Genomic DNA, 10,577 nt, shown 5'->3' with positions numbered 1-10,577 from the left:
GTTCCTTACCCTGTAGATATATTTCTGAAAACTTTCTTGAACATAGTTTGTGAATTGTATTAGTCTCCACAAGGTCTTTGATACCTGTAATTTGAATTTGATGCCAATCATAATTCTGTAATGAGACAGAACCATATACAAGATGTGGCTATTAAATTAGCATTAGTTGAGGCATATGATGCAAGAAAGCAAGCTTATAGAGCATCAGCCAAAAAAAAAAAAAAAAACCCTTCCCATTTCACCCATCCGGTCACTCCAAATGTTTGTCTAGTTCAGCCTTAAATTTATTTAAGCTATCAACTTCCACAACAACAGATGGAAGTCTTTTCCAGCAATCAACCACTCGCTGGCTAAAGGCAAACCTACACACATGTATTCTGCAACTGTCTTTCCTCAATTTGAATCTATGCCCCCTCAGGTTCTTAATCTTAGCAAGTGGAAGTATCCCATCAGCATTGAGCCTGCTCAAACCATTCAAGACCCGACTGTTGCAATAAAATAAATATAATTAAATATTTCCTACCTTACAAGATATCCCCTTCAAAATTGCCTTGGGCTTGCCACACATTATTTCATACATTTCTTCCAATCACAGAATCATTTCTGGAAGTCATTTTCTGTAAGCCCTTTTAACACTTCAGTCATCTTTTTTTCTGAATGTTGTCAGTGGACTGAAAATGGATTCACATAAGTACATTTTTCAGTTTAGGAAAGAGAAAAAAGTCACAAGGGAGTAGGGTGCATGTTCATACACAGGGATTTGTTTTTTTAGCAAGTAGCAAGTGCTCTTTGTTTGCCACTTGCTAAAAAAACAAGTGCCACTTGCCACTTGTTTTTTTAGCAAGTGGCAAACAAAGAGCACGTTGTGTGCTGGAACATTGTTTTAATGGAGCATCCAACTCTCCTTCCATAGTTCAGGTCTCTTCTAATTTTTTTCATACAGCTTTGTCAGAACTTCAGTGTAGTATGTTTGATTAACAGTCTGATTTGGTGGATCATATTCAGCCATAATAATTCTTTTAATATCGAAGATGCTTTTTGATTTTAACAATCTTATTTTGTTTTGGGTGGTGAATTGTTTTGTCTTCTATTACATTGAACTGTCTTTTAGTTTCTAGCTCATACTGGAACAGCCAACTTTCATTGTAAGTAATTAAAGTACTCAGAAAGTCTAGATCTTCTTCATTTTTTTTTTTTTTTCAAAACATCTTCACCAATTTGAAGTTTTCTCATTCTTTAATCTTCATTCAAAATTTTTTGATACACACCTTTTGATATGCACTATTTTGATACACACTTTTCTCATGCCTAAATTTTCAGTTAAAATTTATCTAACTGTTCTTTTTGCCCATAGTGCATTATAGCCTTAGTTGCTAATGCGCCAATAAAATCCAAACCAATCTTTTGCCCATATTGAATTCTGATGCAACCATTCTAATGCTTAAACAATTATCACTTCTAATCAATGTCCTTACCCATTCCACATTTTAATCAGTTTTCATGGATACTGGATGTCCTGATTGTTCATCATCTTTCACTCTTCCTTCTAAAAATTTTTATGCCATTCAACTATGCAAGCTCTTGATATAGTATCTTCCCACAAAATTGATGTAATAACTCATAATTTTCAGTTTGTATTTTCTTTAGTTGTGTTAGAAATTTGAGGTTGATTCATTATTTTATTCTTGTTTTGTTATTTTTCCAGCAAACTGCAAAAACAGAGGTAATGAAAACTTGTCTCGCTCCAAAGCAAATGTATGTGTTGGGATGTGACTTGGCAGACAACTACGGAAAGGTTCAAGGCCAACTGATGTGCCTTTGTTTCACAGGTAGTGAAAAAAAGGCACAGTAGTTTTAACTTGGTGTGTAGTGGCTGCATATGCAGTCTCGTTATTTAATAGCCACACCTCATATAGCCAACTGTGCTTAAAGATCAGCTTATTCTGATCTGTGTGAAGACAAACCTGTTTAATTGTTTGCCTCTAAAATTTGTTGATTGTCGCAGCTAAAACCAATCATACAGGAAACTGTCCTCTGTTGAGAGCTAAAAGTAAAATCATGGCAATCCTTCGTATTCAGGGGAATATGAAGGAGGGCTATAATTTATGTTATATGGGAAATAGCAATGATGTTATCCCAGTTAAGATTAAAGTAGTAAATGATATATTTGTTGGCTTTCTGAACGTCTAACTGGATCCCGTTATAGAAGCTATGTTTAAAACAGATGTCACAATAGCTCCTACCTTCAGTTTCATTCTCTGTGGTGGTAAGCCAGAAAGTGGAAGAGAAAAAGAATAGGTAATTGGGTTGATAATGCATCATGATTGCATCATTCTCTGTTTCATCCTTAATTGGTTATCAGCAACTACCAAACTTCTTGAGCTATTAATGTGAGTAACTAGTGGTTTTTCAGTGTTAGTTACTCCATCATTACTTATACTAAGAAAATATAATTTAGAAAGAAATGAAAGTTAAATTTTATTTCTTTAAGTTTTATTTGGTGTTCTAACATACATGGCAGTAAAATCAAATAAAATTATAAAAGTGGTTTATATTGTATTATACTGTGTTTCATGTTTGTAATATAATTATTACTGATAGATATTTCTGAGAAGCTTCTAAACATTTTCAGGTTTCCACTGTCAGCCAGAGAAACACACCACAATTTTATTATTATTAATAATAATAATATTAATAATTATTATCATTAATAATAATTATAACTGGACCCAAGTCTAATCTCACTATAGCCCTTATTAAAGAAATTGTAGATTATAATCAACACAATTTAGTGTTACCTTGCAGAAGCTGTGAGCAGCATTCTTGAACTTTTCCTTATGAACTGAGCCTTCTACAATGAACTTTATGCACAGATAACTGGAAAGTAGTTTTTCTTCTATAAATGCACTGAAAACAGCAATGAAAACTACATACACTATGTTGAGTTTCAAGCTTCACTTCATAACCTTCTTTATTTTAAAACTCCGCTCTATGACGCACAGCACTAGCAAACAGGTAGCAGTAAGTTCCATAAACATAACAAAATATGTGGAAAGTTGAGAGTGCATGAAACGTGAATAAGTTGTAGTAGTAGTAATGGCAAATAATGCAAGAAAGCAAGCTTAAAGCATCAGCCAAAAAAAAAAAAAAAAAAAAAATTAAATAAACTACACAGTTCACCCATCTGTACCCTCCAAGTTCACCCATCTGTACCCTCCAAGAATTTGTCTAGTTCTTCCTTGAATTTATTCAAACTATCCACTTCCACAACAACAAATGGAAGCCTGATCCAACAATCAGCCACCTGCTGGCTGAAGGCAAACTTCCACACATCTATCCTGCAACCATCCTTTCTCAACTTGAATTTATGCCCCCTGATGTATGTAGCCTTAGCAAGTGGAAGAATGCCATTAACATTCAGCTTACTCAATCCAGTCAAGACTTTAAACACCTCAATCAGATTTCCCCACAGGTGCCTAGTCTCGAGATGCTGCAATTTGCAGAACTGAAGCTTTTCTAGGTAAGAGCACCCTTGTAGGCAACAAACAGTATGGAAAATAAAAGTAAAACAGTGTTATACATAATGGATAATCTGTGCACTATAGTGGAATACCCAGGATTAACAAGGTAAATTATTTTACAAACTATTTGTAAACTAATTTATCAATTAAACCATATTCCTTACAACAACTAGCTACAACAATAGTCAAGAAATGCACAAAAAAAAGTCAGTTTGTACAGCATTTATGAAGCAAAGCCTGTATACAATCGCAGTTTATGTGATTTTAATCAGCTGCTCTTGGTACATAGATCTTACAGATAGCAAGATGTTGATAAAAATGTTGGTCGATATTGGTCAAGAGTAAGCTATTTAATGTCCCAAGTTATTTTATTTAGAAATTTTGGCCCACTTGCATTATATGGGGTATATCAATGCACATGACATCATTCGTGCAAATCTAGGTTTAGCGTATCGTGTCACTTTTTTTTTTATGAAACCCCAAACACAAGAGGTATTAGAACCTATAGTACTTAGTACCATGCTTGGGTTGGAGGTTGAGAAGACAAAAGAAGATATTTGTTGACATTAGACTTGAATTTCTGTAGACTGTAATTTTCAGGAAATATGTATGAAGGAAGGTTGTTCCAGAAAACGACTTATACATAGATTGAGAAAACATACTTTTCTCCCTCTTGGTGCTGGATTATTCAAGTGAAAGAAATATAATTTTTTTAATGTATTTTCACTTTGAACTACTTAAAGAAGGTTATGTTAGTTTACGCCACCAATATTCGAGCAAAAAATGGTGTGTCCATAATCTTGTATACAATAGGTTACAAAAACCGTTTTATGCATGAATCAATTAATCTTGGGTGTTTATCCCCCACTTTCCACTGTTTAAAACAGTAGCAAGTGGGGGATAAATGCAACGATCAGTCGAAAGGGGTATCAGATTGTAAAAACTTACTTTTTTTTTTTAATTTTCATAATTTTACTTTTACTAGCATAATACAACAGTTTTTTTTTTAAATTTTATAATTTTAGTTTACCAAGCATAATACAATGGTTTTCTCCCATATGCCATTATATTAAATCCAAACTGTGATTCACTGTGGAAGTGTTTTCTCAATCTATGTATAAGTGACACAATACACTAAACCTAGATTTGCAAGAATGATGTGAGGCACATTGATATACCCTGCCTAATGCAAGTATGCCAAAATTTTAAGGCATTTAATTCTTTCTGTGTGAATTGAACTGTGATAATGTCTGTGTTGCTTTTAAAAGGAATCAGAGGTTATATGAAAAAAGGACTGTTAATAAAGTTGAGGCCTCATAAAAGTATCTTCGTAATTAATTGTGTATGCAGCTATTTTTTTTATAAAGATAAAAGGAGAGTACCTGTGTTTTTGTGAATGACAACCACAATGGAATTAATTTTCTAAAGACAAGGAGGTGGGAAACTTAATTAATACAGCGATAGAATACTGGAGATTAAAGTTAATATTTTTGTAGGAGCATTTTAGCATTTTATCTGTGTGTGTGTGAGAGAGAGAGAGAGAGAGAGAGAGAGAGAGAGAGAGCTCTAAGGGGATTAAGAACTGTAACTTTGCAAATATTAGCTGTAATGTTAATTTGCACTGACCATCATCAGCATTACTTAGAGATTGATATTAAGCAGCAAACTATTCTTTTTAAAATTTTTTGTGAATTCTAAAATACGTTGCCATTTGTGTTATCTGAAAATATGCTTTTATTTTATTTAATCATACAAGAGGATCTCTCCTTGTATGGATGCCATTTTGCTTATCTCACTAACATTGCCCATCTTTGAACCTTCTCAAGGAGCTCAATGCGTTTTTCAGCTGTAGTTACTATACTTGGACACAGTATAAAAGATGCAGTCTTACAAAATGAGTGATAGGAACTTCCCTATCACTACTGCCAAATGTTTGATCAATCATTGAAAGGACACCAAGAGCCCTACCTGTCTTCACAGCACAGAGAACTTCATGTCTGCCTGTATTATAACCCTAAATCCCTTTCTACTTTTTTTAAATTCAGCTCCACCAAGTGTATAAATTGGTTTATGGTTGCTATTCCCCAAGTGTAAGACCTTTCCTTTTGCATTAAAACATAGCTGCCACTTCCTTGACTACCCCTGAGACATATATAAGTTATCCTAAAGAAACACTGCTCAGCAGTGATCATTAATTACTCTCCTAATCTTGACATCATCTTCAAATTTTGATGTCATATCCTGAATCCTTTTGTCAATATCATTGAAGATAATCAGAAGCAGCAGTGTTCCCAGTATTGATCCTTGAGAGGGCCCCACTTCTTACATTAGCCCAATCTGAAGAGTAAGCATTAATCATGCTCCTGCCCTGCAGCTGTCTTGCTATCTATCTAAGGATCTTCTCTGTGATCCTAACTAAAAAAAAAAAAAATAAAAATAAGCAATATTTAAATTATTTCCTGCATCCAGTTCATGAATGACTCTGTCAGAATAGCTAACCAGGTTGGTTAAACATGATTTTCCATTTACAAAACCACGCCGTGTTTCCTTCAGAATTCTGTTCTGTCTGAATGACCCTGTATTGCACTCATGATCATTTTCTCCCTGATTTCCCTACAACTGAAATCAGACTGAATACTTGTAAGTTATCCAATCTTAGACTTAAACTGCTTTTATGTATTAATATTAGTTTGGCCATATAGCATAAGAAAGCCGTTAGCTTTTGCTGCACCAAACAATAAATAAATAGTAATAAAAAATAAAGATTAAAATTAATTATAAAAGAAAAACTAATTATGTATTTTCCTCCTCATGTAGGTAGCTTGGTAATTTATCCAAGCTGTCAGCCTTAGCTGTTCACGCAGATAACTGCATGGATATTCTTGTCTCTAGTACTTTCTTTAATTTGCTGATATAAATAATAATCTAGTTTATTTAAAAATTTTGTTTCCCATAGTTAGTTTCCCTCCTCTTGCTCCAATAAATTAGGAACAAATTGAAATCAGTCATAATAAGACATTCACCCTTGCTCATTCCATCTGCATTATAGAGGGAATAATCCATACCATAGATCAGTTTTCTGATCTATGGGTTATTCCCACTCTCATTTGCTTCCACCTTTGCTTCCAACTAACTGATCCTATGCTAATAAAGGCGAGCAAGCAGGTAACTAATGGTCCTCTGTTACAAAATCATTCTAGTCTACATCAGACACACAGACATTTAGTTGTTGCTGCATGCTTTTTTATAAGTATTTTCACTTGTAGTGTTATTCTTCTTTATGAAATTTATGTTATCTCTTCTTCAGCATACATTTGTGCACACTTTTTCATATATGTTCTTATGTTATGGATGGAGTGAAACCACATGTTAACCTTGTTAACCTAAGAAAAAGCTGTAGTTGTCCATGTGTAAGTAATTTCCTCTCTCTTCCCTTCCCCACTCCTTTACATTTAGTGAGAGATGACAGTCTTGGTCTAGACCAGTGATAGTATCCTCACAGTGTAATCAACACTTGAGCCACACAGTAAGCACCTGAGAGCAGATATGAAAATAGTGGTAAATCACAATATTTAAAGGTGGTGATAGAAAATTTTATAAAATTTCAGAAATTCTGAATTATGAAATTAGAGAAATTACTCATATTTTATTTGGCTGGTGTAGCATAAGCCTCGGGCTTCCTTGCACCAGGCTAATAATAATAATAATAATAATATGGTATTACTAAATGAAATATCCTACATGTTTTTACATAATGGCTCTTGCACTGCTTGTCAAGCAAACGTGTTTATGTGCAAGAGACATTATGTAAAAACATGTAGGATATTTCATTTAGTAATACCATTTTATTATTATTATTATTATTAGCCATATGGTGCAAGGAAGCCCGAGGCTTATGCTACACCAGCCAAAAAAAATTTGAGTTACCCTGAGAGAGAGAGAGAGAGAGTCAGAAGTAGAATGGAATCACCAAGAAAGAGACGAATGATGATATCCAGCCCAGGACCCTGTGTGTGTGCCAAGTCCATACTCACCAAATGTGAACCCCTGGGGTATGCCACAAGTGCAGTCAACCAGCTTGTTGAGAACTCTTGGTGGACTACACTAGTGTGCATGTCAAACCAGGAATGTCAAATTCAGAAGTGCTCACAAGAGTACTTCTGAGTTTGACATTCTTGGCCTGGACAATCTCTCACATGCCTCCATAGCCAGGTGGGCAGGAGCAGCAGTGCATAGCACACACTTCTTGATTAAACCGGGGTTCAAACCTGTGACCACCAAATACGGAGGATGTGGAAAGGTCAGGGAATGATCACTGCATATCCCTGGAGTAATATGGCCCAAGTTGCTAATGCTCCTAAAAACCAAATAACAAACAACAATCTCTCACTTGCCAAACCTTGGCATAAATAGTAGCAGTAGGTGAGTGATTGGTGTAAGCAGGGCCAAGATTATTGGAGTCCACCTTACAGAAAGAGGTGCAAAGAGAATACTGTGTCAGGGTGCTACCTACAAAAAAAGTGCCAAACATTTAATGATTAATTATAAATAATATATATGTGGAACCATATTCATAACTTACAAATTATAGGCTTGACTATATGTGTAAGGGTGACTAGTCTTAGTTAAACGGGTGGCTGACTGGAACATAGTATGATTACAAATCATACTATGTTGACTGGAACATAGTATGATATTACAAATTATATTATTATTAGCCATATGGTGCAAGGAAGCCTGAGGCTTATGCTGCACCTGCCAAAAAAAAATTTGAGTACCCTGAGAGAGAGAGTTGTTGTTGTTGTTATTTGGAGCATTAGCAACTAAGGCCATATTGCTCCGGGATATGCGGTGGTCATTCCTTGACCTTTCCGCATACTCCGTATTTGGTGGTGACGGGCTCGAACCCCGGTCTAATCAAGAAGCATGTGCTACGCACTGCTGCTCCTTCCCACCTGGCTACGGAGGCGCGCGCGCGCGCGCGCGAGAGAGAGAGAGAGAGAGAGAGAGAGAGAGAAAGTAGAAGGGAATCACCATTCATCATTTTTCTCTTTTTTGGTGATTCCCTTCTACTTTCTCTCTCTCATTTTTTTTTGGCTGGTGCAGCATAAGCCTCAGGCTTCCTTGCACCATATGACTAATAATAATAATATGTTGAGAGATCTGGTGGAATGGCTATGTAGATCTACCCTGGCATAAATATTCCTGCACAGCATTTCTTGAAGATAATGATAGTGTTTTCTACAAATCAATTATATGCTTTTGGATATAAATATCATTTAATATTTTGTCATTAAATGCTTACAATGTTAAGCTTTAAATCTATCACTGTAAAGATATTTTTTACTGATCAAAGATGTGAACATATGTATTTTAAACTTTGATAGAGAGTAGTTGATAGGTATGTTACATCATGGTTGATAGGCATATTACAGTGGTAAGTTTGAAAGTTGCTTTAGCTAATGTAAAGAAAGCCCAAACGAGAAGCATGCAAAAATTCGATGTAATTTACTGGTAAAAGTACTTTGCCGTAACGGCATTTGCATTGTTGCTTGCTTGTTGCTCGGTGTGGAGTAGCAGTTGAATCCTACGGGAGCTTGAAACCCTCCTGAAGTGGAGGGGGTAACCTGACCTTTTTTCTTTAGAATCACTAATTGAATCACGAACAGAGTCATATTGGAAGTTCTGGCGTCGTAAAAAATGTTCGTGATGTAGTTTCACTGGTAAACTTTTTTCGAAGTTTGCCATGCTTCTCGTGTGGGCTTCCTTTACCTTTGCCGTTTTTTTTTAATAAACAATTTATCCACTAGTCCACCAGTGAGTCTAAAGAAAAAAGGTCAGGTTACCCCATCCAATTCAGGAGGGTTTCAATCTCCTATGGGATTCAATTTCTACTCCTGACCAATAACATCCACTCTGTTTACTGAGTGAGCAACAATACAAATGCCGTTATGGCAAAGTACTTTTACCGATAAATTTATTGAACTTTTGCGTGCTTCTCCTGTGGGCTTTGTTTACCTTCACCATAGCATCTAGTTAATTCCTTGATTTTTGGCTGAAAGTGTGCATTTCTAGAACATTATTGTCATTGCCTTTTGTAGTTTTTATACATTTTGTAGTTTTTGTAGTGTAAATGCTGCACTAATGGATTGATACTCTGTTTATTATAATTCACTGCACTAGTTACTTAAATTATTAATTATATTGATTAAACTCATTTTAAATGCTGCTTGTTTTAAATTACAAAAAAAAAATTCTCAATTTATTAATGCTTAATATTATTAATATTTACACTACTTCCAGTTTTGTTTAAGGTTTATTTAATTGTTTGTTTGTGTGTATGTATATATATTTTTTTTATAATTATTATTATTGTTTAATTCAGTCCCATCTGCTGCACCAACTAATGTATATGTGCTTTCGGTAGACTCCACATCTCTAAAAGTCACTTGGCAGGTAATATCAAAACTTTATTATTGTTATATTCACTAAATAATGAAATTATTCTAAAAAAAGATATATATATATATAATTACGAATAATAAAAATTAAAAATAAATAGGATAGGGTGGTGAATATATAAATATCAGGTAGAAAAAAGAAATAACAAGTGTATATAAGCTGTTCTAGGCGGCGTGAGCTCAACCTGGATAAAGCTTAGGATAATAACTATTACGAATAATAAAAATTAAAAATAAATAGAGAAGTCGGATTTGAAGTGCGATAATATGGATTATTTGTATTGTTATGTGTAGAATTTAAATATAGAATTTAACTAGTGCTAATAATGAAAATACCGTGTATCCTGGTAGCGATATATGTGTTGAACAAAGTTCAACCAGGATACACGGTTCAACCAGGATACACGGTATTTTCATTATTAGCACTAGTTAAATTCTATATTTAAATTCTACGCATAACAATAAAAATAATCCATATTATCGCACTTCAAATCCGACTTCTCTATTTATTTTTAATTTTTATTATTCGTAATAATTATATATATATATACTATATATATATATATTTTGATTGTTATGAATTTTTAAAATTTTG

This window comes from Mastigoproctus giganteus, chromosome 6 (assembly GCF_048544385.1).
Source record: "Mastigoproctus giganteus isolate SK-2022 chromosome 6, ASM4854438v1, whole genome shotgun sequence".
Taxonomy (NCBI): Eukaryota; Metazoa; Arthropoda; class Arachnida; order Uropygi; family Thelyphonidae; genus Mastigoproctus; species Mastigoproctus giganteus.
The sequence above is the reverse complement of the archived record's forward strand: the minus strand, read 5'-3'. Positions refer to the sequence as shown.